Raw genomic sequence first — 26059 nt, 5'->3', positions numbered from 1 at the left:
GGTGATGCTGATTGGCACAAGGAATATTTTGAAAATCTGGCAAATTCTATTTACTGTTCCCTCAGTTGAAGGCATTTGCTGGACTATTGAAAAAGTGTTTCTTAAGGCTTGCCTACCATACTAGTATAATTATATTGCTGTAATTATACCAGTATAGCTCCCCATGTGGATGATCTTGTTTGGAATAACATTGATCTTTTTTTAGTTTAACTTAAATCTTATGATGCTTTGGAAGCAGTTTAAAAAAAAAAAAAAAAGCCAGTGTTATTCCAAATAACAATGTCCACATGGGAAGATACACCAATACAGTAGTCTGTAAATGTGCCAGTTGCCACTGTGTATAAATTCCAGCATCAACCACAGTGTATAGGAGACAAATAAAGATTGTTTCAGAGAGTATTTGTTTATTAAATAGCAACAAACAACACGCAGAAAATGCGTTATTGAAAGGAACAGAACACTGAGAAGGGCACTCTCCTGATGGAGGCTCATAGCTGTGTGTAACTCCAGCTCTCATTTGCAAAGTGGTGGGCACTGCAATGGGCCTGGAAGATGCAAGGAATGTGTGGGAGAAGTTTGGAGAAGACATGGCAAGCAGTTCTGCATGGGCTGCAGCAGGGGCAAGCATACATGTGTTATGCCTGCAACGCGATTAGAGACTTCAGCATCTCCATTTGCTCCTCCATCATTTTTATCATCCACTCCTGGTCGTTGTTCCTCTCACGCCTATCTATTTTTAAATGTTCATTAAGTGTCTTTCTCTATGCTCTGTTCTCTTGCAGCGTTAGAGGATTGGAGCAACTCCTAAAACATGTTCTCCTTGCTCCTCCTCAGTAGCTTCCTTATCTGTTGGAGGTGTTGCACATTTAGGGGGATCCCCTGAAGGCCACATCTGCAGAAGCACAGGAAACAATAAACAGATGCATGATTGTTAGTGCACTAACATCATCAAATAATAATAGTAAAATACACCTCTTTCTCACTGTCCCTTGGCAAGCACACAGCTCGGTGAACGCCCTAAACATGGTAAATTGGGGTGAAGGGTGGTGTTCAGGATGGGGTAAAGGCTCTTGGTGATTTTTTTTTTTTGTTAAGGGGATCACTGCGAGCGAATAGGGACAATATTGTAAATTCCGCCACCGTTTTCCAGAGGCAGGATTCATTGAAGCGGATATCTCACTCCTGAGGGTATGCAAGGGTGCATCTCCTGCATGCATGCAGCTTCAGACCTGGTCCCTATGCTGCTCACCTGTGTGCTGCTTTGGTTCCTGCACAAATGATTGCCAGTTGGCACTGGAAAGTTTCCTACAACGGGGGAAGGAACAAAGCAGCTCTGCCAAGGAACCTTCGGCAGAGGATTGAATTCCTCTAGGAAGGCTTCCTAGAGATCTCTCTGAAGGATTCCCATGAAATCTCTATTTGCATTAACACACTGTTCAGCAGGGCCCCCACTGCATAGCTACACAGGGGAATGTGATGCAGATGCAAACACAGCTAGTCTTTGTATGTTTCTATCCCTCAATCCGCCTCTGGCATATAACAAAGCAAAGGACAGCTCTACCTCATGTAACTGAGCAGTATCGACTCAAAATGAGCACTTCCCAGAGCACCCTTCTCCTGCATTGTATGCACCGGAGACTGAGTTTTGGGACTGGCTGAAACCCTCTGGGGTGGAGAAAGGGTCCTGGCTCGTCATGGTACAGATGACCCTGTTGCCTGTCCCACCTCATCGTCCAGCTCCACTACCTTGTCCACTAATTCGTCCTCGGTGTTGAGTCTGCTGGCTCCAGCCCGTGCCCCTTCCCCCCCCTCCCCAAGAAGTATCCATGGGGCTTGTGGAGGTGGGGTTGCCACCAAGGATGGTGTCCAGCTCCTTATATAGAAGTGGCAGGTCTTTGCTGCAGCACCTTGCCTTCTGGTACGCTTGCCTCAGCTCCTTTATCTTCGCACGGCATTGCTGCATGTCTTGTTCTGAGCCCTTATCCAACATGCCAGAAGTGATCTCACCATAGGTATCAAAGTTCCTTCGGCTGGAGTGGAGCTGGCACTGCACAGCCTCCTCTCTCCACAGACCCAGCAGATCCAACAACTTTGGTGCACTCCAAGCAGGGGTCCTTAAAATTGCCAAATCAGTATGGCAGACCCCCCTCTTCCACTGCGCCTACCTCCAAGAAGGTGGAAAAGAAGTACTACATCCCTGCAAAGGGATTTGAATACCTGTACACTCACACTCCAGCAGAATCCTTGGCCGTGTCTGCCATCAATGAAAGGGACAGGCAGGGCCAGCCGAGTGGCACACCAAAAAATAGACACCAAGAGGCTGGACTTGTTTGGCAGGAAAATGTATTTGACATCCAGCCTGCAATTTTGGGTGTCTAACCATCAGGTCCTACTAGGCAGGTACAACTTCAACCTGTAGGACTCCATCAGCAAGTTCAAGGAGGCCATTCCACAGAACCGAGCCCAAGCGGTAGCGAGAGGTGCCCTCCAGATGGCCTGGGATGCTACGGACTCAGCAGCCAGGGTAGTCGCCTCTGCGCTGGTCATGGGATGCAGCTCCTGGCTGTCCCCAGCGATGCAAACCAGTCTGCAAGACCTCCCATCTGAGGGAACAGGGCTCTTCCCTGAGCGTACTGATGCAGGGCTCCACGGCCTTAAAGAGTCCCGTGCCACCTTCCTTTCCTTGGGCCTGCACACTCCTCAGCAGGGTAGGAAGCTGTTCCATTCCTCCACCTCCTCAGCTGAGTTCCTGGGGCGTCCCCTGAACAAGCACCTACAGGAAAAAGGACAAAGACAAGGGGTTTAAGCGGCAGTGCCCTTTGCCTTCCTGTTCCTCTGCCCATCTGGTTCTTCCAGAAGCCAAGGAAGCCAGAAGCAGGCATTTTGAGAGTGTGCCCTAGAATGGCACCCTGTTCACTTCTCAGGATCCACCCTCCTACTCTTTCCTCAACTGCCTGCGCCCCTTCCGGTCGCCCTGGTCGTGGCTGACCTCAGACTGTTGGGTGCTTGACATAGTATCTTCGGGCTACACCTTGGCTGACCCTCCCACCCAACTCCCTTCCCTGTCCCTCTTTAGGGACCCTTCTCACAAGCAACTCCTCTTTCAAGAGGTCGAGAACCTTCTGCACCTGAGGGCAATGGAGGAGGTCCCTTGGGACATGAAAGGGAAAGAGTTCTACTCCCACTACTTCCTAATCTCAAAAGCAAAGGGAGGCCTCAGACCCATTCTGGACCTGCACCACCTCAACAAGTCTCTCAAGGAGTTGAAATTTTGCATGGTCTCCCTGGTCTCCATTATCCTTTCCCTGGATCCAGGATACTGGTACAGCGCCCTCGACTTTAAGGACACATATTTCCATTTTCCTTGGGCACAGGCGTTTCCTGTTTTACGTTGGACCACCATCATTTTCAGTTCTCAGTGCTGCCCTTCGGTCTCTCGTCAGCTGTGAGAGTGTTCGCAAAGTGCATCGCGCCAGTGGCTGCTTACCTGAGGCACCGAGGTGTACAAATTTATCCATACCTCGACAATTGGTTAATAAAAGGCTGATCCTGGAATCGGGTATGGTTTGCTCCATCTGCCACGACCTGGGGCTGGTAATAAAACGAGAAAAAGTCAACCTTAGCTCCAGCGCAGCACATAGAGTTCATTGGAGCAGCCCTTGACTCTACTCAGGTCAGGGCCTTCCTCCCCGAGACTCAGTTCCGAGCCATGCCAGACCTTCTCTTGTGCATGCAAGCCCACCCTCTCACCACTGCTCTCACTTGCCTGCGGTTCATGGAGCACATGGCAGCCTGTACTTACATGGTCCGGCACGCACAACTCCACCTCAGACCGCTACAAGCGTGGCTGGCGTCAGTCTACATCCCAAAGAGACACAGCATGAGCTGTGTAGTCAAGATCCTGGACGACGTCCTCGCGTCACTTGCCTGGTGGAAAAATCCTGCGTCGGTGTTGAAGGGAGTTCTATTCGCGGCTCCACTCCCTTTGGTTGGCCTCGTTTCCGATGCTTCGGACCTGGGGTGGGGAGCCCACCTGGGCGATCTCAGCACGCAAGGTCATTAGTTGAGTGTCTATTTGCTCCCTACGCATCAGGGAGCTCAGAGTGGTTTGCCTGGCCTGCCACGCCTTCCTTTCTCACATAAAAAGCAGGGTGGTCCAGGTCCTGACAGACAATACAGTGGCGATTGTTCTATATGAACAAACAAGGCGGAGCCAGATCATCTGCCCTTTACCAAGAAGCCCTCCGGCTATGGGACTTCTGCGTACAACACGACATCCATCTCATAGCTGCACACCTTCCCAGGGCCAGCAATGCTTTGGCAGATTGCCTCCGTAGGACCTTCTTGACTCACCACTAGTGGTCCCTCTATCTGGAGGTGGTCAGCATCATCTTCCAAAGGTGGGGGACTCCCCAGGTGGACCTGTTTGTGGTCCAGGCAGAAAAGGAAGTGCCACATTTTCTGCTCCATTCAGGGGCTCGACAGAGGCTCCCTGTCGGATGCTTTCCTACTCCAGTGGTCGGGGGCTCTGATGTATGCCTTCCCTCCAGTTCTGTTGATCCACAGCATCCTCATGAAGATCAAGCAGGACAAGGACGAAGGTGATCCTCATAGCGCCGGCCTGCCTGCACCAACAATGGTTCGGCACACTGCTGGACCTCTCGGTGGCTGCTCCATTACAGCTACCGCTCCGGACGGACCTGCTGTCCCAAAACCGCGGCAGTCTGCTGCACCCAAACCTGGCAACGCTGCACCTTATGGCTTGGCGTCTGCTGCATGGTTGCACGCGAAGGAGCAGGAGTGCTTGGTCGACGTCCAACAGATTCTGTTGGGCAGGAGAAAGCCCTCCACCAGGGCAACCTACCTGAACAAATGGAAGCGGTTCGACCTGAGCGGATCTTGTTGCAGTTGATCCTGGACTACCTTCCGCATCTTAAGCTCCAAGGCCTGTAAGGTCCATTTGACTGCTGTTTCGGCTTTCCATCTGCTGCTCAAGGGCAGGTTGGTTTTCACCCAAGAGATGACTAACAGGTTTCTCCAGGGCCTCGAGCACCTCTACCAGCACGTCAGGGACCCTGTCCCTCCGTGGGACCTGAATCTTGTGTTGTCCCGACTCATGGGATCCCCTTCGAGCCTCTGGCTTTCTGCTCCCTCCTCCTCCTTTCCTGGAAGATCATGTTCTTGGTTGCAATAACTTCAGCTTGCAGGGTCTCTGAGATTAGGGTGCTTACCTCAGAACCGCCCTATACAGTCTTGTACAAGGACAAGGTCGAGCTGCAGCCACACCCGGCCTTCCTGCCCAAGATGGTCTCAGTTTCATATGGGCCAAGACACACATTTACTTGTCTTTTTTCTAAAGCTGTGTAAGTCGCAGGAGGAGCATCAGCTGCATTCCCTAGACATCAGAAGGGCGCTAGCCTTCTACATGGAAAGGACAAAGCCATTCCGTAAGTCAACGCAATTGTTCATCGCGGTGGCTGACAGGTGTAGCTCCATATATTATTATTTATTATAACCTTTCATCCTATCTCATAGAGCTGGAAGGGACCCTGAAAGGTCATTGAGTCCAGCCCCCTGCCTTCACTAGCAGGACCAAGTACTGATTTTTGCCCCAGATCCCTAAGTGGCCCCCTCAAGGATTGAACTCACAACCCTGGGTTTAGCAGGCCAATGCTCAAACCACTGAGCTATCCCTCAGTGGTTGTCCAGTGTCTGCTCAAATAATTTTCTTCTTGGATCACTGCCTACATTCGCTGCTGCTAAGATCATGCAGAGGTGCCACCTCAGGCAATCGTAACCGCCCATTGAACCAGGGCGCAAGCCTCTTCAGCAGCTTTCTTAGCCCAAGTGCTGATCCAGGACATCTGTAGGGCGGCCACCTGGTCATCCGTCCATATGTTCATGTCCTATTATGCGCTTATCCAGCACGCCCGGGATGATGCTGGCTGTAGCAGAGCAGTGTTACGAGCCAGAAAACTGTTAACTCTGAGCCCACCTCAGAGGATACTGCTTGAGTCCCCTAGAATGGAATCAACATGAGCAAGCATTCGAAGAAAAAACGGCTATCTACCTTTTCATAACTCTTGTTCTTTGAGATATGTTGTTCATGTCCATTCCATTACCCGCCCTCTTGCCCCTCTGTCAGAGTTGCTAGCAAGAAGGAACTGAGAGGGCGCAGGGCCGGCAGCACCTAATATACCGACACATGAGCGCGGCACTGAAGTGGGCACCAAAGCCGACCCTACGGATACTGCTAAGGCAAAAATCTCTGACAACAGTTTAATTTTCTCCCTCTCCACCATAACGCTGTTTGTTGTTTGGATGAGAAGAACAAACTGTGAAGATAAAGTTGTATGCTGAGCAGGTATTGTCTTTGTTTCCTTTTAATGTATTCATGGAGTCAATTGACTGTTTTAAATCTGTCGATGTTGTTATTATAGCAAGGTGTCACTTCAGTAAATCTGATTAATCAAAATGCACAAACTACAGAGTTTAAATGAAATTAGTTTAGTCTGAACTTTGCTGATATTAAATTGGGTAATTGAAATAATTACATTCTTTTAAGTTTACCTTCATTATATACCATGTATATGAACAATTGGGCAAATTCATCCCTGATGTAGCTTGACTGACTTCAGTGTAGTTATACCAAGGATTTATTTGGCTCATGACAGAAACCTGGATTTCAGGCAACTTGTATTTTCTCCCAAAAAAACAAAATGAAGGAAAAAAAAAAAAAGTATGAAAAAAGATGTGCTATGGAAGATATCTGAAACATCTCTGGTATGTCTCCCACACCAATTTTCACATTTCTGTTGAGAGATCTAGCTTTGAATGTCTCTAGTAACACTATGATGTACATGTTGACAGTGAAGGGGAGATTGATTTAGTATTTGCCTATGAAATACTTATTTGAGATTGAGTCACATTTGTACAGTAAGTATTTCAATCTTATCATGCTAGAATTAGTTTCCACTGCGTACAGTATGGGCACAATAAGAATGGTCTAAATTTTTGCCCTATTATCAGATAGAGGCAAGGTTAGTTTATTTGTCATTGGAAACCGAACCATTCTTACCCATACTTGTCAATTTATCAAGAAGATGAGGGTGATGTATAGCATAGCATCCAAAGAGGGTGGTTATGGGGAGGAGGCCTTCAGTCTTCTCTCTTCTCCCAGTATCCTCTTTTCCCACCACTTTGTTCTTATGCTGGTTTCTGTAGCGAGCAAGAAAGAAACTATAGGAGAAAGGAGAACAATATGGCAAAGATTTGCTTCATTCACAGACTTGCGCCTGCGGGAGGAGGCAGCACTGCCACATTAGAATTTTGTGTATTACTTCTGCTGCAGGAAATATTAATGCCATGGGAGAGCCAGCAAGCCCCAATTCAAGTTGGTAAAAACAGCTGGAGTATCTGCAATTTGGGATGCAAGAACAATAGTCAGGACTTTTTGTAGGTCTGTGAAAAAAGAAAGTGGCCAGACCCTGTCCTCCTGGGACAGAAGACTTAATTTGGAGCATGGATGTATTCAGGTCATCCTTTAAAAAAAAAAAAATAATAATAACAAAAAAATAAAAAAAAATAAATTCCAAAACACTTTAAAATGGAGGATGAGTAAAGTGTGAATGGTAAGTGAGTGGAAGACTGAACTTGCCTGAGGAGGTTGTGAAGGCTAGGACTATAACAGGGTTTAAAAGAGAACTAGATAAATTCATGGAGCTTAAGTCCATTAATGGCTAATAGGCAGGATGTAAGGAATGGTGTCACTAGCCTCTGTTTGTCAGAGGGTGGAGATGGATGGCAGGAGAGAGATCACTTGATCATTACCTGTTAGGTTCACTCCCTCTGGGACACCTGGCATTGGTCACTGTTGGTAGACAGGATACTGGGCTGGATGGACCTTTGGTCTGACCATGGCCATTCTTAACTTGTTGGCATTTTCTACAAAATATGAGTTGACAGATCTACTCAATCTGTTCTTGAAGAATAATAAAACTTGTTTGTTCCAAAGTTCTGTTGCAGTGGAGTATCAGATGTCTGTTCCTGTCACTGAACTGGCTTAGCACTCTGCTGTCATTTTTGTATTTCTTCACTAGCATACTTTGACATTTTTCTTCTAGCTGAGATTACCAGTAACTGGCTTTCTTGAGAACTAACACCTTTGCCAGTCTCTTACTCTGTATGTATGATTAATAATCCCCATCACCAGCTAACTTGATTTGAAATGCCCCTTAACATTTAATGTAGATATAGTCAAATCATATTAGCTAACTCTAATTTTAAATAGCACTTTTTCTGGTCATGTAGAGAGACCTTACATGGCAATTTCAAATGCAAAATTAAATCAAAACATCCAACTTTTAATCTATTGTCTGCATCTGCTGAGCTCCAGCAAGAGTGAAATAAGGAACTCTACCTTTCTATCTTCCTTGTTGCTTAGACAATGGTGTGTTTTGAGGTCCATATAAAAAGATAGGCTTTATGTGTTCCGTGAATATGCTCTTTTAGTTGAACACTTTTATAAAAAATGCGTTCATCATACCTTGTGGTGATTCTTCCTTCCGTGAAGACTGTTTTTCTTCTCTCCTCTTCTTTGCCTGTTTCTCTCTTCCTGTATTTGTCCTTAATGTCTCTTGGCTCTCATCTAACATTTTCCCTGCATTCACCATCATATTCAGCAAGAAATGAAACCAGTTTTTGTAATGCCACTTCACCATGCCTCCTAACTGCATTCAAGACCATTATCCATGTCCTTCATATTGCAGTCAAAAAAGATTTGCCCCTCCACTCCCATAATAGTGTTATGGGGAGGGGGGGAGTTGTCTATTGTTTTCATTCATATTGAGATGTCACAGATGTGTATGCTCTTCTGAATTCTTTCTCTCTTCAAGCTATTATGGCCATTGCTCCTTTGATTCCCTTCTCAGACAAGCTGCAGTAGGCTACACAAAAAGGAATTTAGGTCACAAATAACTTAAGTGTATTCTACTTGAGCTAGAGGAGGAAAGCTGGCTGATTTTTAAAAAAAAATTATTCATTAAATGTATTAAAAATATGGCAAAATAAATGGAAACAAATATATTATTCTACCAGTTCTATACAAATTATGATAGGCTTGACTCTACAACAATAGCAATATAATTTTTTAGTCTGTAGAAGCAGAAGTGTGCAGTTGATAAAGTGATAGGTATAGCCTTAATACTTTAACTAAACCTGTAGAGTAAAAGTTGGCTGGTTGTTTTTCTATCTACCTGTGCCAGTAATATACCACCAACATATCAAGAATGCCTCATAAAGTTTGAGTTAAAAAAAAAGTCCTTTTATTTTCAGTAGTTTTTCTCATTTTAAGATAGGTAAATATCGAAATATTGTGTTTACTATATAAAATAGATCTGAAAACACTTTAATGATACAGAATATTATGACAATATTTCTCATTCTCTGTTTTATCCAAGATGCATCTCTAGGTGTTTTGGTATCCTGTACATAAAGTGTACACACAAGACATGTCCTCATGCTACCTCTTTAAAGAGCAAGAAGGTTTAGAAAGTTTAGACTGCACTTTAAACATACAGGTATTTATGGCAGGAACATTTATTTTGGCACTGTATCTTCTTCAAGATGGATATTTTTCAAGAGAAAATTTCAGATAACACAGGAACTAGTGAAAATTCAGAGAAATATATCAATTGACTACTACGTAATTACATTTTTGTAGTAAGGTGAAAAAATAAATAGTCACACATGCATGTGTATGTGTGAGTAGAAAAAGTACTCTTGTATTCTGAAACATTTTCTATAAAAAAAAACACCCTTTAATATCAAATATCAACAGTTTCTTAATTACACACACATCGGACAGGCCATTTAAGTGTAGAAAGATCAGACATCTACAAAAACTGGAAACTATTTTGTGTGCCCTTCCTTAGCAGCCCTGAACTGTATCATACATACCCTTTTATGGATGTCTACTGGGTTTTCCAGTTAAAGCTAATGTGGCATGTAAAATATACTTGAGGGTCACACACTTCGTTGCTTATGTAGGCTCAGCTCTGTGTGCTATCCAACTTTTTAAGTGCAAATGGCTTTTCAGTTTTTCCAAAAAGAACATGTGTAGTGAGATTCTGTGGATGGATTATAACCTCTAGCAATTTTACAGGACATAGCCATTAAACCTAAATTGTCATCTAAGATGCTCCTTTTCATCATTATTTCAGTTTCATTTTTTTTATATTTTGTTTTGGTTGGTAATTGAATCTAGGATCACACATAGTCCCCTTAAATGTTTGGGCCCATTGAAATTAACAATTTTTAATCACGTGAGACCCTGCGATTTAGGAATAGTCACAGCTCAAGACAAAATCAAAAGAAATTGCCTACTAGAGCAGGCTACATATCCTGTCTTCCGGCACCTGGTAGTTTGTGGTATGGGTACTATATTTTCTAAAGGCCCGTGTATTTATGAAATAATACACAAACTACTGCAGGCATCTCTTCCAGTGATTTATGCCCTGGCCACTTGTTCATACACTTTGCTGGTCATTGTGCGAAAAGTGCTATTGACTAGTCCTCTTCCTGCGCACAGATTTGTTTTCACCATACAGCTTAGCTTCTAGTCCTTCTACTGTGTTAGTCTCCTTTAGCAGCACCTGTGTTGTTGTTTTGCAGGTATTTGTGCAGGATGACTCTCTAGAGACTGCAATTTTTCAAGGTTAAGATCAGAAACTATTTTGTTACTTATGTAAGCCAAACTGTACACCCAGTGAGAGAGAGAGAGAGAGCAGACTATTAAGCTGCTGCCTGCAATATGTGTAGACAGTAACATTCCTATGCCTGCAGCACCAAATGGGTGTGCCTGATTCTCCTCTCACACCAGTGGAAACTAGGTTTTACAATTTTCAATAGAGTCAATAGGATTCTGTCCATTGATGCCTAGAATAGTCCCTGAAATTTTGGAATTGATCAAATATGATGCTCAAAAGTTATCACATTACAGAAAGACCGACAGAGAAATGCCATCGGGTTGAGTATGAGACTTGCTTTGCTCAGGCAGTTAGGGTGAAATTGGTTTCTCCGGACATCAGCAACAATAACAACATTTAAATCCTTAAGATAAATTTACAGAATCCCCACCAGAGAATTATATATGGTGGAAGTAAGAATACTGTGCACTTCTCCTGTGCATTTCATTTGAGAATATGAAAGAGCTTTACCAATATTAGTGTCAGAACACGATGGAATAGTATTGGTTGCTTTTATACATAGGGAAATGAGACACACAGGATAGGTGATTTGAGTATTCTGTACAAACACAGCTCTTTGCTGGAGTTTGCCACCGTTTCCATCTGATAACACTATATATCAGGGGTTGGCAACCTATGGCACGCAAGCTGATTTTCAGTGGCGCTCTCACTGCCCGGGACCTGGCCACCGATCCGGGGAGCTCTGCGTTTTGTTTTAATTTTAAATGACGCTTCTTTAACATTTAAAAAACCTTATTTACTTTACATACAATAGTTTAATTAAATATTATAGACTTATAGAAAGAGACCTTCTAAAAACGTTAAAATGTATTACTGGCACGTGAAACCTTAAATTAGAATGAATAAATGAAGACTCGGCACACCACTTGTGAAAGGTTGCTGACCCCTGCTATATATGTTTATAATGTGATTATTCAAGCACTAGGGAGGGGAGGAGGAAGTGATGAGTCTGATGTCCTGGTTGCATGGGATGATTGAGCTGTTGCAAGAGATATGTGCCTTCATCAGTTAGATCTCAGCTTTTGAGAACTGATGGCAAAAGTAGAATGGAGAGACAAAGCTGTGACCAAGGTATATGGGTCACTGTTGTAAAAAGGCTAGGTTTCCTATATGTTGATTGAAAGAGACTCACTTTTTTTAAACAGTGAGTATATCAGGTGCCGGCTTTCTCTGGGCCCTGGGGGTGCTCAACCCCCTGCTCCGCCCCAGGTGCCACCCCCACCTGACCCCTTCCCTCAAGGTCCCACCCCTGCTCCACCCGTTCCAGCCCAGTTCCGCCCCCTCCCCTGAGTTTGCTCCATCTGCACTCCTCTCCCTCCCCCCCAGCACCTCCTGCACGCCGCGGAATGGCTGATTGCGGCAGGCGGGAGGGAGGCACTGGGAGGGTGGGCAAGGAGTTGATGGGGGGGGCACCAGTAGATGGGAGCCAGTGGGGAGAGGAGAGCAGGTGGCTGCCGATGAGTGCTAAGCACCCACTAGTTTTTTTCCCATGGGTGCTCCAGGCACAGAGTCGGTGCCTATGGTGGGTATGCTATTCCTGGGGGAATTCTACGCCAAAAAATTAAAAATTCTGCACACAATACTTTGAAATTCTGCATATTTTATTTGTCAGAATAATACAAATATGAAAAAGATTCAGGAAATGTTTTTTGACAAATAGATTCCTTGCTAAGCATATTAATATAGAACTTTTGAGTAATTCATTTAAACTACAGTAAAGAAACCTATTTCCTGCACCCCCCGGAAGTAGTGTGAAGGTTTGGGGGAGTTAAGGGTAAGGGAGGAGCTGAGGGAGAGGGCAGTAATTCTGGGATGGAGCCTCGGAGTGAGCTTGGAGGGTTGTTGGGTGTGAGTTGGAGAAGTATGGAATAAGGTTTTTTTGTGTGGGGGAGGGGAGAGACTTTGTTAGGGAGTTGGGGAGCCTCCCCCAACCAGACCCTTAGCCTCTCCCATTTAGTCAGGGACATCTGCCACTGTTCCAAGTGTCCCTACACCCCTCCACTCCCCTGGTCCCATGTGCCCCTGCACCCCCCACTCAGCCTCCTCTTCCTTGTGTCCCCATGTGGCCCTGCACCCAAACACAGCCACCCCTCCTTGCCCTATCCCCATGTGGCCCTGTCCCCATGTCACCATGCACCCCCATTTCCATTCAGCCCCTGCCCCAGTCTGTCCCTCCACTAGCCCTTCTGAATCCCAGTCTGTGACCCCCATGTGCCCACTCTGTCCTCCCCTCCCCCCTCCACCCTATATCCGGTGCCTCTTTACCTGGCCCCACGGGAGAGGTGCTGTGAGGAATATAGCTCTCCCTTTCCCTGTCCACAGCAGGCTGAGACAGTTGCCCTCTCTTCTGGTGCCACATTAGCCCCTGTGGGTGTGTGAAAGGTGTAACCTCTGAGCCTTCCTGGCAGAATGTATTTTATGTATTTTGGGGGGGGGTGAGAAATCTGTGGGGGATGTGAATTCTGCATGTGCGCAGTGGCGCAGAATTCCCCCAGGAGTAGTATCCCTGAGATATAGATTTTTAATTACAAAACATTTCTGCCTTTTCAGCCTGACATTTGTAACGGTTTCTGCTTTTAATAAAACAACCAACCAAACTGTTGCTTAAATGCCAATCTCCATATCTTGAAGTGTGGGGGAGCTTCAGGCTGGAAAGGGACATATTGGTAGTTCCTAGTATCGGGCAGCTGGTGCCCATTGCTTTGTGCATCCTGCAAGTGGCTGGCACCTATGCATCCTCATGAGGAATGGCTGTCCCATCTCCCCACCACAGCAGTTGGCTAATGATCTCTTGCCCCTACCTGAGCCTGGTATCTCCTCCGGGGACCCATGGTGGCTGGATGGTAGGACTGGGCTAGGCTTGGAAGTCCTATTTGCTCCCTAGCGGCTGGCTCAATCTTCTGTGCCATGGCAGTAAATCCAGTCCCTCCTCTGGGTCCTGCTTTTGTCTCTGTCTACATAGCTGGCTCCCACTTCTTGCCTCTGAGAGCAGTCGGGGCAGAAACATAGATTGGCATCCCCCGAATATTTCCATTGCAAGGGCACTAGCCCTCTCCCCACCCACCCCCAACCCATCCGTTCCATTGCCCCTAATTGTACATAAATTCTGAGATTTAATTGATACAAAGCTTAAACTAAAGTTCAAAGATTTATTTGATATTATGTTTTTGAACATCCTGACTTTTGGTGACATTACATGCAGAAAATGGAATGCCTATCATTTGAACATATATTTCTTGCAATGTTTTTTCTGAAAGCTATTTTTGGACAAGTTTAAAAGCTAGCTTGAAAATTTGTTGGCTATTTAACACAGATCATGTGTGTAGAGTAAGTTTCATTTTGAGCATAGCAGTCAGTTTTCCCCCAAGACCTCTGTTGCAGGTTGGTTGGTTGGTTTGTTTGTTCTAAAACGGGTGCTAAATGCAGCTCTTGGGGGGGAGGGGTGTTTTTTGTTTTTTTAATCACTGATTCTAAACATGTGGGTGACATGCTTTTTAAAACACTTCTTAAATTTTGCCTGTTTTATAATCCTTACCAAAATGGAAAACTTAGAATGAGATCAGTTCAAAATCTAAACACGTATTTATATAATGCTGTAGTCTGCATGTAATGAGTCCATTTGGCATCTTCAACTGATTCAATTATAACAATGCAGTAGGACTGGAAGGAGTTAATGCTAATTATAATGCTGTGGTAATGCTGAACCTGCCATTCTCAGGAGATCTGAGAAGCAATCTATCAGGGTATGTTGGATCCTAGCTTCCTTAGGTCCCTCGAGACATTTGGCGGAGTGGAATTGCAGAGCAAAAATATACATTCTGATATCTTCAGAGTTTCAGGAAGGGGAATGGACTTGCTGATGACTGGGCAGGGATCACGTGTATTTAGTGAGACAAACTGATGAGTTTAGTTGATTATATTTCCTGTTTTCACCATGAACTTGATGAGTGCTCTCAGTTTTTATAAGTGTTAGATGGTATGTTGCTGCCTCCAAGAAGAAAGTGATAATGGTTGCTGCTGAAAACTGGCAGACTGAGCTCTAACTGTACTGAAACTGTATATTTGGAAGATTGCCTCCTCCCTTTTAAGGGAAAAATATTTCCCTAGCTGATTGGTTGAAAGGTAAGAGCTCTCATATCTGTATCAGCTTGCATGTAGAAAAATGTCTCTGTCAAGAACAATGTCTTACTGGAACTAATGGATTGTATGAGAAGATAATGAAAATATGGTAATCACTTAATTTGCATCAGCTTTCATTAATGGAGCAGTATTAAGGTTTTTGTGTTTATTGTATGCCTATTCTGATATTAAACATATTTTGTCAGGAATGTACAAATGAATAAAATTACATTGTTTTAAATATATAGTTATCAAAATTTCAGGAATAAGAACAAAGCATCTGCTGTGCATAATGACAGTAATCTTCATTGTTTGTCTTCCCCTAAACTTCAATTTTAGAAGATTTGGGAACTTTCTGCTTTAGTAAAAGGAAAAAAATGAAAACTTGTGAAGACTGAATTTTTAAAATTAATCCCCAGGTATATCTTTAATGTTTTTAATTCAAACTTTAAAATGTTCCATCATTTGGCATACATTTGCATACTAATCTAAGTGGTGTCTTTATCCACATTAAAGTTATGAAAAGAAATGGTAGATGATTCTGTTGGGTTTTTTTTTTTTTTTTAAACAATTCAGTTGGCTATTTGAAAGCAAGAACAAATTATTAATATCAGTATCAAATATTAAAGTAAAACTTGTACAACTGAGGGTGGGGGACCTAGAATCTACTTTTACCATTTATTCTTTTCCCTCAAAAATCCCCATCAGGCCCATATGTGCAATTTGGACAAAGACTGTTGTCTCGGCAGAGCTTCCAACCTTTGTCAGCTCAGGATCCCAACTCTAATTCCCGTGTGGGAGTGAAATGCAAGTAAACATTTAGAATGTAAATCACAGATTAATCATATATTTCTAGAAAATAAGTGTTTCAAAGCTCTTCTATATTCTTTATGTCCAGAATTGTCAAATCTGAAAATTATATATTAAAACTTTTTTTTTTCTTACATGGAATAACATTTTTAACACAGGTCATTTATATTACAATAACTACATACAGGATAATTTGTTTTTAAGTAAATAAGCAATCATGTAAATGTAATTTCTGTCTTGTTTTGACCACCCTGATCTAACGGGACTTATGCTGTAGTAAATACTGTTGTCATGTCTTCTGTGTCAGTCTACAACAGTGTTAATGACGTACTAGTGACATAATCGTATAGTACGGTCCAATTTTGTCTATAATGTCCAAGTACTTACATTGGACATCTATTTGGGTAGCGTGAAAGCCAATAGATTCCACTGTAGTAGGGAGAAATGTCAGTGCATTGAAACTTATGATGTTGGTAAAAGAAAAATGACTTTCTTTTAAAAGTTTGCTTTTTTTTTTTTAAATACAAAGGTAACATGGTTAAGCTTTACCTCAGCTCTTTTAATGAGACTTCATTCATTTTGAAGCTTGATATAATTTACTGTGTCCTTTAACTTAAAATTATAATCATCCCTCATATAAGTTGACATTCCACTGTGGTGCCATGTATCCTATCTAGTATGTGTTAATATTCTTTATCACCCTTCAGATGCAGCTAAAGTGATGGTCACTTAATTTGTGTGACTGGTCCTTAGAGCTAGTAATCTGAACTAGGACTTGTTCTGTGTAATGTGACAGTGACTACAGCATACATTGTGAAAGACATCAAATCACTGCAAAGGCTAGGGCTGTGGTCATGGTTGGCATGAAGATGGATGTCTTAAAAATTCCAAAGGTATAAAATGAACCTTCTTATGAACCGAGTTGGGTATGTCTAGTTAAACAAAAACAGAGCTAGAAGTAATTAAAAGTAATAAACATTTAACTAATGAAACAAAACACAAGTCATATGGCAGTATTTTCAGGTTTTGAATTTAAATCTGTACCAGCATAAATCGTTGTTTTTGTGCTCTGGCATACTAATCGTTACGTTCTTCTGAATTTTATATCCATATTGCAGCTAGGATTTAATGACATGAAGTTATACTTTCGGGCTTGTGTGCATCCCTATTATGAGTTGTACTAAGTTATGTTATTTAGTAATATTTATTATGTTGAGTGTATTATGTAGATGTGTACTACTGAGCCTTAGTGTATTTATAGTCAAAAAAGTGACTCTGTAAAAATGACATCTTGTTTCATCTTTAAGCTACGTTAGTGACTTTTGTATAGCATGTGCTCAGTTTACAAACCAGAATGTGCAAGTTTTGAGTCATATTGTGGTTGGGACTGCACTGAGGAAGCTTACACTGCCTGTAGTTAAGATGTTGTTGTATCAAAGCTAATTCAACAATAATCATCACTATTTCTCAGTGTGAGATGAAGGGAGGTGCTCCTTCTGTAGACTCTTATTAGACACTGATGTAGTAGTATCTGAACAGGAGGCCTGACATGCTGCAGTCTATTACTGTCTTTTCTGAGGTTAGATGCTGCTGTTGAACTATCTGGACTGATATAAAAGGATGTTGGTGAGCAGTGGTTTCTTACCAGTTAATTTGGTTTATCAAGTCCCTTTATACTGGCCCAGACAGCACATTCTGTATTTTGGTGTTTAAAGTAGGAAAGTTTTACTGAAAAATGTGTATTTTTTAAAAAGAATTATTCATTTCACTGTCCAGGAAGCCTAACGCTTGAATGCTCAAAAAGAGTTAGGTGTCTAAGTCCAAGTTTTGGAACCACTGTGATGCATAAAACTCCCACTTAAGTCTGTCGGCACCTAAACTTACTTGGCTCCCAAGATTTTGCAGTAAAAGTTCCCTGGGCACCTAAGTTTCTGCCTCTGCGCATGCACATTCCTTCCTTCTTCTAAGCACTTGGGTACCTAAGCTCCAGAGTGATTCACAAAGCAGAGGAAGCTGCCTAAAGTTGTGTGTGAGACTGATCTGGTAGGCATGCTCAGAGGCTGCCTACTGGATCGAGCCTCACAGGTAAGTTCACACAAAACAGCTGGGGGTGGGGTGGGGATGGAAGAGGACTTCCCTCATGACTTTTAGCTCATTGTTTTGGATACTCGGGATCTGGGTGGTCCCCCCTCCACTGAAGGGATCTGAATTGGGATTTGTCACCTGTTAGGTGAATGTTCTAACCATTGGACTGTGGGATATTCTGTTGTGGGGCTCCCTCAGTCTCTCTATTGTCAAAGCTGTTGCACTCTGGATAAATAATTATTCATTGAAGCAGGGTGACTGGATCCTGGGTCTTCCACCTCCCAGGTGAGCGCTCTAACCACCAGGTTATAGAGTCATTCTCATGCACACGTGTGCACAGACACACACTGTGAACGAGAGAAAGAAGCTTCCAGAAATAGGGCACACAAATGACACATTAGGGGAAGGGGAGAAATATTCAAAACATTCTAATGCATACAGTTTTTTAATACTGTCCTGTCATTTTAATATATGCAAAGTGAACAAGAAGCGAGTTAATTGTCATATCTGAAAAATAGCAGCCTCATGTGCATAGTGTTTACTAAACATTGCTGGGAAATTGGTAAATGGAGCCTGACAAGACCAGTACAAAATCCATTGTCTCCCTAAGACGGGATGCGTCATAATAGAATAAGGATGTGTGTTGGGTTAGGAGTATTTAATATGTTGCAACAAGGGGTACATTGCTGGAGTTCAAGATTCTAAAACCTCTGTGCACGTTATTTTTAGTGACAGCCCCGTTTCAGTGAATTGTATTACCAGGCTTCTCCTCCCCCTATATATTTTGAAAGAGTCTTGTAGGGTGACCAGATAGCAAATGTGAAAAATCGGGGTGGGGTGGGGTGGGGTGGGGGGTGCCTATATAAGAAAAAGTCCCAAATATTGGGACTGTCCCTATAAAATCAGGACATCTGGTCACCCTAGAGTCTTATGTTAAAGAATTACTTTATTGACTGATGTGCAAGAAAATTAGGATAATGCTGTGTAGGTACAACTGGCAAAATGTATTGTTTCTCCCCTTGAGACGCAAGGACAGATGAATTAGTCTCAAAAGATATATTGCACCTTTCTGGTACAAAACAGTTTGTTATATTGCACCAAAGTGCTCTATTAAAGCCCATAGTAATTACCTATTTTCTGTTACCTATTTGCATAGCTTTGACATAGTATACTGTCATATCCACAAAGCTATAGTTAAGGCTTCAGTGGTAGTTTCACTGTATGCTCCCTTTTTTCCCCCCCAGGGATTTAGAACTAAGCTGTTCTAATTTACATTGGTCTAAAGATTAGCATTTATCTTGTATTTTATTGTCTTCTTAAATGCCTTATTAGCTATCTTTAAAGCAAGAAATGGAAAGGGTTTTATGCATTTTTGCCGATCAATATAATTACAAAAGAAATCGGTAGCTAATTTGGATTTAACATACATTGGTTCATTTGCTATGAATTTTTTTTTAAATTTCGAAAACAATCCATTTCTAGTCGCATTTCGTATAGCTGCTGTCTGTGCCATGAGCAATACTGTAGCTGATTAATAGTCTTACCTGTTCTATTAAAACTGTATCTAAGTTGGTAACCTCTCAATTTTTATCTCATCCCTAAGACTGATGTGGCTGAAGTTTATCCTTCAGCTGCTACCACCATTTCTGCTCCAGATTCATGACCAACTTTCTTCTTCCACGACTATATTGCTGTGGTCGTGACCATTTCCCCATTTCTTTTAAATTGGCTACTCACTTCCCACATATGTTGAATATGATGATTACATCACACATGTCAGGTGATGTGATCCTGGAGGTAACTTTTACATTAATCATTTGTTATCATTTTATTTATCTGAGCTCACATAAGTACTCCAGCAAGGTTGTCTTCTGTTGTTTATGAATTCTGAGACCAGGCTTTACATTATGTCATCCTCATTTAACCATTCCATCTTTAGCTCTAAAGAAAGTTTATTTGCTTTAGCATTTTAAAAAAGTTTCTTATCTTATCTTATGACTGAAAACTGACTGTGGTCTTACATTTGATAATTGAGATATATAAACTGAGGTTTATAGGTAATGGAATAGGACTTGTTACTGTAGGGTATAAATTCATTATTTCTGTAGCTAAAGAAGGGTAATCTACTGAATGTAAGTATGTCAAGAAGTGTAATTAAATGAAAGCATACATAAAGATCTTTCTATATAAGTTGAATACCAGACTGTGTAAACAGTCTTGCTTTACTGTTGAACACAGATACTTTGTAGACAGGAAATGGAAGGAGGCTCATATGATGAAAGTGCTACTGGTGTTGTCAGACTTAGCAAAGACATTGATTGTAGAGACTCAGGTACCAAGTTTTGAGAACTGGGGTTGTGCTGGGATTGAGTTCTCTGTTCTGCCTTGTGACCAGGCCAGGTGCCTCCTGTGTGCCTCTTTCAGTAGCCTACGGTCACGCTCAGTGCTTAATTTGTAATGAAAGAGGTGCCGGGACTCAAGCATTTATTTTTTTTAATTAATAATGGTTGCAGCAAGCCCAGAGGTGCTGGGACTATGAACTGCAAAGCCTAGAGGTGCCAAGGCTCAGTCCTGGCAAGCTCTGGCACAAATTAAGCACTGGTCACGCTACCAGCAATCAACCTCAGTTTCTCTTTTTGGAGTATTCAAATAAAACTTCACCAAGGCTTTTTTTGGGTCAAAAATACCCCTCCTTGCAGGCTAGGTTTATTAATATAAAATAAACTGCAAATAAAACTCAAAATCCCCAAACCAATCTGTTCCTACGTCCACACAACACAACGTTTCTCTTCTTCCTCCCAGACTTCCAGCCTGGGGAGCTTTGCAATCCCTCCCTTGCATGGTCAGGATCTCTCCCAGGCATAGGCGCTGACTCCACAGGTTCTCTGCGGCTGCAGCACCCACAGGGAAAAAATGGTGGGTGCAGAGCACCCACCGGCAGCCCCCTATCAGCGCCCCTTCACCCCCCCAGCACCTCCCTCCTGCCGGCGGGTCCTGCAGATCAGCACCTCCCCGCACCTGCCACCTGCCGCGATCAGCTGTTTTGCAGCGAGTGGGAGGCTGAGGAGGTAGGGAGCAGAATTGGACAGGAAGAGGCGGGGCAGGGGTGGGGCCTTGGAGGAAGGGGTGGAGTGGGGGCAGAGCCGGGGGTTGAGCACCCCACGGCACTTTGGAAAGTCGGTGCCTGTGCTCCCAGGCCTCTCTGCTTGGAGAACTTTCCTCACTTTCGCAGACCCTTCCACAGCTTACTGAGCTTCCCCTGTCCCCACTCCCTTTCTCTTCACTGTGGTCTCCTGCTGCTCTTTATAGGACAATAATCCTGATCTCTCCCATTTGTGGCTCATTCTGTAATCAGGGGCGAGCCACCCTGTTACATGTGGTAATTAGCTTAGTTTTATAGTGCCTGTAATAAAGCACAATAATACACTAGATGATCATCAAGTTTGAAATAAACTTGCAACTTTTCAGATGGTGCACAATGCAATGGCCTTGCTCTGATCAGAAGAGGAAGCTTCTGGTTTTAGGATAGGAATAATGGAATTACATCTTGCAAGATGTGACAGTGTAGGTTTTCAATAGCATGAGAATAGCCAGGTTTTAGTGAAAGGAAAGGTATGTGTTTCAGTGAAAAGTCTGAAATGATGAAGTCAATATTTAATAGCTTTATTACATCAGCTAAAAATATTTCACATAAACATAGAGTAATACTGACCTGAGTTATAATGTGCTCACTCCCTTTTGATATGTGGTAATATTTTACCATATTCAGTTTGATTATATATTGGTTTCGTTTATCAACCAAAATTTCCATTTGTTTGTTTTTTACATTACTCTAGCTCTTATCCATGGAGTAAGACTTACAGTGCCTTAGTTAACATTAGTAAAGACCATTCCAAGTTGTCATTCCAGGAAGGTGGTCCTGTAAGATTTATGGTCAGAGCAAATTAATGAAAATACTAATCTAGATAGTCTTTTTAGCCTGGAAAGACCTTCCTGTAGGATTTATCAAAAACTGTAGTTATTCTGCACCACTAGACTTCTTTCAGAAACTATATTCCATCTTCCCTTTTAGACTGGTCATGTGTTTACATCCTAGTGCGTAGTCTACTTGGGCAGAATTGGAAGGCACAGACTCATGCTACAGCCAAACCAGTCACTTACCCTCAGACATACCGCCAAAGCTGCTGTGCTCAAAAACTCTTATATATGGGGTTCTTTTTTTTATTGTTTTCTGTGATGCAGTGGATTTGATGTTCCATAGAGTGCACCCTCTGCCTACAAACAGGATTTATAAACCTGCTTCCCCACCAAAAAATGACAATGATTTTATCAAAATATATTTCTTTATTGTACCTAGACTTGCAACACAGTAGCGCGGAAGTCCGCTTCAGGGCCGGCTCCAGGCACCAGCTTACCAAGCAGGTGCTTGGGGCGGCCACTTCGGAGAGGGGCGGCACGTCCAGCTGTTCGGCGGCAATTCGGCGGACGGTCCCTCACTCCTGCTTGGAGGGAAGGACCTCCCGCCGAATTGCTGCTGCAGATCGCGATTGCGATCACGGCTTTTTGTTTTTGTTTTTGTTTGGCTGCTTGGGGCGGCCAAAACCCTGGAGCCGGCCCTGGTCAGCTTAAACCAATCTTTGGGCTATGTGACTGTTTTCTCTTTCAGCCCATCTATCAACCATGTATTTCTTCCTAGTTATCAGTAATGACAGACAGGATGGGGCATAGTCACAGAAATAGATAGCTCATAGATGACTGTGTATTAAATTCTTTTAAACTATAATTAGTGAATGAAGCATAAATGTTGCTAAATCTGTATATTCTGTCTTGAATGGCCCATATCACTAATGTTGTGAATATGCTGAAAATGGGAATGGTAGGTAGACAATGACTGAAAATTGGTTAATCTATACACAGTTTACTCTTAAACTTTTAACTTGTTTTGTGATAGCTGGGCCTGTTGCCTGAACACCATTTATGAACAAAAGTCACCAAAGCTTCAAATTTAATCTAAAACGATCTAGAATTAATTGTAAGCAATTTAAGTGTCAGTTTTCAAACTTTTTCATAGTGTGGACCACTACTTAATACATGTTCAGTTTTTCCATTTTCAATCTCATAACAGCTGTATGGTAATTGCAACAGTTGCTTAAATGGAAAATTAATATGTGCAAAGCATTTAACACTTTAGCTGTCTTAATGTGACTGAGCATTTCAAAACTATTCATTTTTTTAGAACATTTTTTGAGATCTCAAATCTCTTCAATAAGATGATGACTTCTTTTGTAAGTGACTCTGTCCACCCTGTCCAGTCCGTGTCAGTGGTTCAGATGTTCAGCGGGATTTCTTTTGGTGATTAGGCAAACTGTATCAGTACTTGCATGGATTTGCCTGCAAGAACATCAGTTATTGCAGGATTCTGGTTTTCCAAACTGATTTGAGATTGATGACTATGGTGACTTCACAATCAGTTAACAAAATCAAAATTTGACTTAATATTTAGAAATTTGAATATTAATCTCTAAAATAGTTAATGATGTCTTGACAAACCTATTTGGTCATCTGCAGGTAAATTGCACTTTTCATTTTCTTCATACGGTCTCTCCAGTAGAGAACTTCTATAAGTGGTCTCTGTAGCCCTTTTTGGGGGTAATAATCATGCCATTGAAGATTGAATATAGTCAAGTAATGAGGCTGATTTGAGTTTTTACTGAGATGCCCATCTGAAGGTCTTCATTTTCTGTAACGTTCAAATGTAATTAAGGGTTTTTGATGGAGCATCTTGCTTAGCAGTATTATGAATTTTTTTTGGTCTTCATTCTAGTTTATGTGATTAGTGGAGGTTGATTTAGCATAAAACACTATTACAAAGGTGTTTAATTAGGAGATAATTTACTCCTAATGCTTATTCTTATGTGACCACATTGTCAATCACCCCTCTAATTGGTAAGTCTGTTCATATGAATAAAGCTATAGTCAGTATTGTCAAAGACCTGGTTAAAACAGCAGACGACTTCATACACACCCAGTTGATCTGAAAGGCCTCAGTTTAATTTCTTAAGAAATGATCTGCTTGGATAAAGCTCTTCACCTGACTACTAGTGATTATCTACTAAGTAGTCTGAGTAGAAGTATCAATTTTGAAACTCTTGATTTTGGATAGGACAATAGTGTGTACTTTTACATGTGAATGCCTCATAAATATTTCCCAAGAGCAATTTATTTTTCTAATTAGCTTGAACAGCCTCTGCTTTACATAGTGCTTCAAGCAGTTTTCAATAAATCAATTCAATCATGCAGCTGTTGTTTGAAACTTTTCCTTAAGTTACTGTAATTCTAAATAGAGACCCAGAAATGCTCACTAATTAGTACACTTAATCATACCTTGTACAATATGCACCACAAAATGGATTATTTATTCTCAGAACTTCACAGGAAAACTAGGCAGTAGGAACTTGACAATGTACACTTTTTCCTTCTGCTTTGAAAATAGTTTGCTGTTCTTGCATGATGCACAAGGCAGTGTGCTCATGTACAGGGAAGATGTGTCTGTACCCTCAGTTTTTACTTGCTGGTCATAACGTTACAAAAATTCTCATTTTGACCTGGAACTTTCCATGCTTAGTCTTGGATGTGTGTTTTGAAGAAGAATTAAAACTAAAAAACCGGCTGTAGCCTGTTCTGAATGAAGGAAAAGAAAATGTTTCAACTTTAAAAGGAATTTAATAGTTCTTTTGTACACTGATAATTCAAAAGGATGAACTTTTAAAATTACAAACTTCACAAGTGGCTAGATCTTCCTATGTACAAGAATTGAATACACTTTTAAAATGATGTAGTTGTAAACAGTTGTAACATCGCTTTGATATTTTGTGTCTCTAGTAAGTGGTAGGGTCGAAAACCTATGGAGTTATGAAGAGACCATCCCAGATGGCTTCTTTCTTTTCCTTCTAAAAAAATGTAAAGGAGAAAAAATAAAACATAACTTATCTTAATGTACTATTAGAGATGCAACATAAACTTTGGAATTGCAAAATTAAATGTTCCAATTACAATGTGATCTTGTCCAACAATTACAGTAAAGAATAGCAACAGCTGTGAAGCAGGTTTCAAACTGGAAATCTCCAGATTAGAATAAGTAAAAGGGTTTTTTAAAATTTTAAACATTTCATGTTTAACTTTAACTATAAAATAAAAAAAGCAATATTTATGCATTTTTTTTTCCAGGAGGTGATTTACAATGATTACTGGTCCTGATGGTCCACTGAAAAGTCTTCTCTGCTTGAATGTGTGTTAAGGACAAGTAAGTGACTGCTTTCAAATCCTGGCTAAATACAGCTGAAAAATTATTCCTTCTTCCTCATTTAAAGCTATGAAATTCAAGTGTAACTACAAAGACCATAAAAGTTGTACTCATAAAATTTAACCACTTGACTAGGGTTACCATATTTGGAGTGTCCAAAAAGAGGACACTCCACGGGGCCCCCGCCCACATCCCGGCCCCAACTCCGCCGCTCCCCCAAAGTCCCCGCCCCAACTCCGCCCCCTCCCCTGCTTCCCGCGAACATTTGATTCGCGGGAAGCAGGCAGCAGGTAAGCGAGAGGGAGGCGGCGCGGCCCTGTCTGGCCCCCTCTGGCGGCCGGCCCCGGTCCCTCCAGCCTGGCTCGGCTTGGGCTCTGGGGTGCCAGCCCCTGGCCGAGCACCCCCGGGCCAGCACTGCCGGCCCGCGGCCCAGCGCGGCCCCGGCCCAGCACCCCCGGCCCCCGGCCCGGCGCACCCCCCGGCCGCCCAGCACCACCGGGGGCCCGGCGCACCCCCCGGCGGCCCAGCGCCCCGGGCCAGCCCCCGGCCCAGCGGCGCCGGATTTTCCCGGACATGTTCGGCTTTTGGGGATTTCCCCCCGGACGGGGATTTGAATCCCAAAAAGCCGGACATGTCCGGGAAAATCCGGACGTATGGTAACCCTAATCTAGTCAAACCCCTGCACTAAGGCAGGACTGAGTAATAACAACTAGACCATCCTTGACAGGTGTTTGTCTAACCTCTTAAAAAACTCCAATGACTGCTATTCCATAACCTCTCTAGGTAATTTGTCCAATGCTTAACTACCTTTACAGTTAGGAAGTTTTTCCTAATGTCTAACCTAACTCTCCCTTGCTACAATTTAAGCCCATTGCTTCTTTTTCATGCATGTCCTGAGTGGGACGGGGGTGGGTCCAGGCAGTGGGATTGGGGGGAGGGAGGTCGAGGGAGTCGGTGGGTGTGTGGGGATGGACCG

The 26059-nt window shown here is 42.7% G+C and overlaps 1 protein-coding gene across 3 annotated transcripts in view; it reads left to right on the top strand.

Moving 5' to 3' along the window:
* The window catches only part of NCOA3 (nuclear receptor coactivator 3), a 173212-nt gene that overhangs the window by 91940 nt on the left and 55213 nt on the right, over nucleotides 1–26059 (top strand). For all 3 annotated transcript variants that reach the window (XM_026652710.2, XM_026652709.2, XM_026652708.2), the window contains exon 3: nucleotides 25008–25083. The gene's annotated coding sequence lies outside the window, so the exon portion shown is untranslated. The remainder of the gene's footprint in view (nucleotides 1–25007; nucleotides 25084–26059) is intronic.

Source organism: Terrapene carolina, unplaced genomic scaffold (genome assembly GCF_002925995.2).
Source record: "Terrapene carolina triunguis isolate 2854851 unplaced genomic scaffold, T_m_triunguis-2.0 Scaffold130, whole genome shotgun sequence".
In the NCBI taxonomy this organism is placed as follows: Eukaryota; Metazoa; Chordata; order Testudines; family Emydidae; genus Terrapene; species Terrapene triunguis.
Note: the sequence above shows the minus strand (reverse complement) of the source record. Positions and strands in the feature narration are given on the sequence as shown.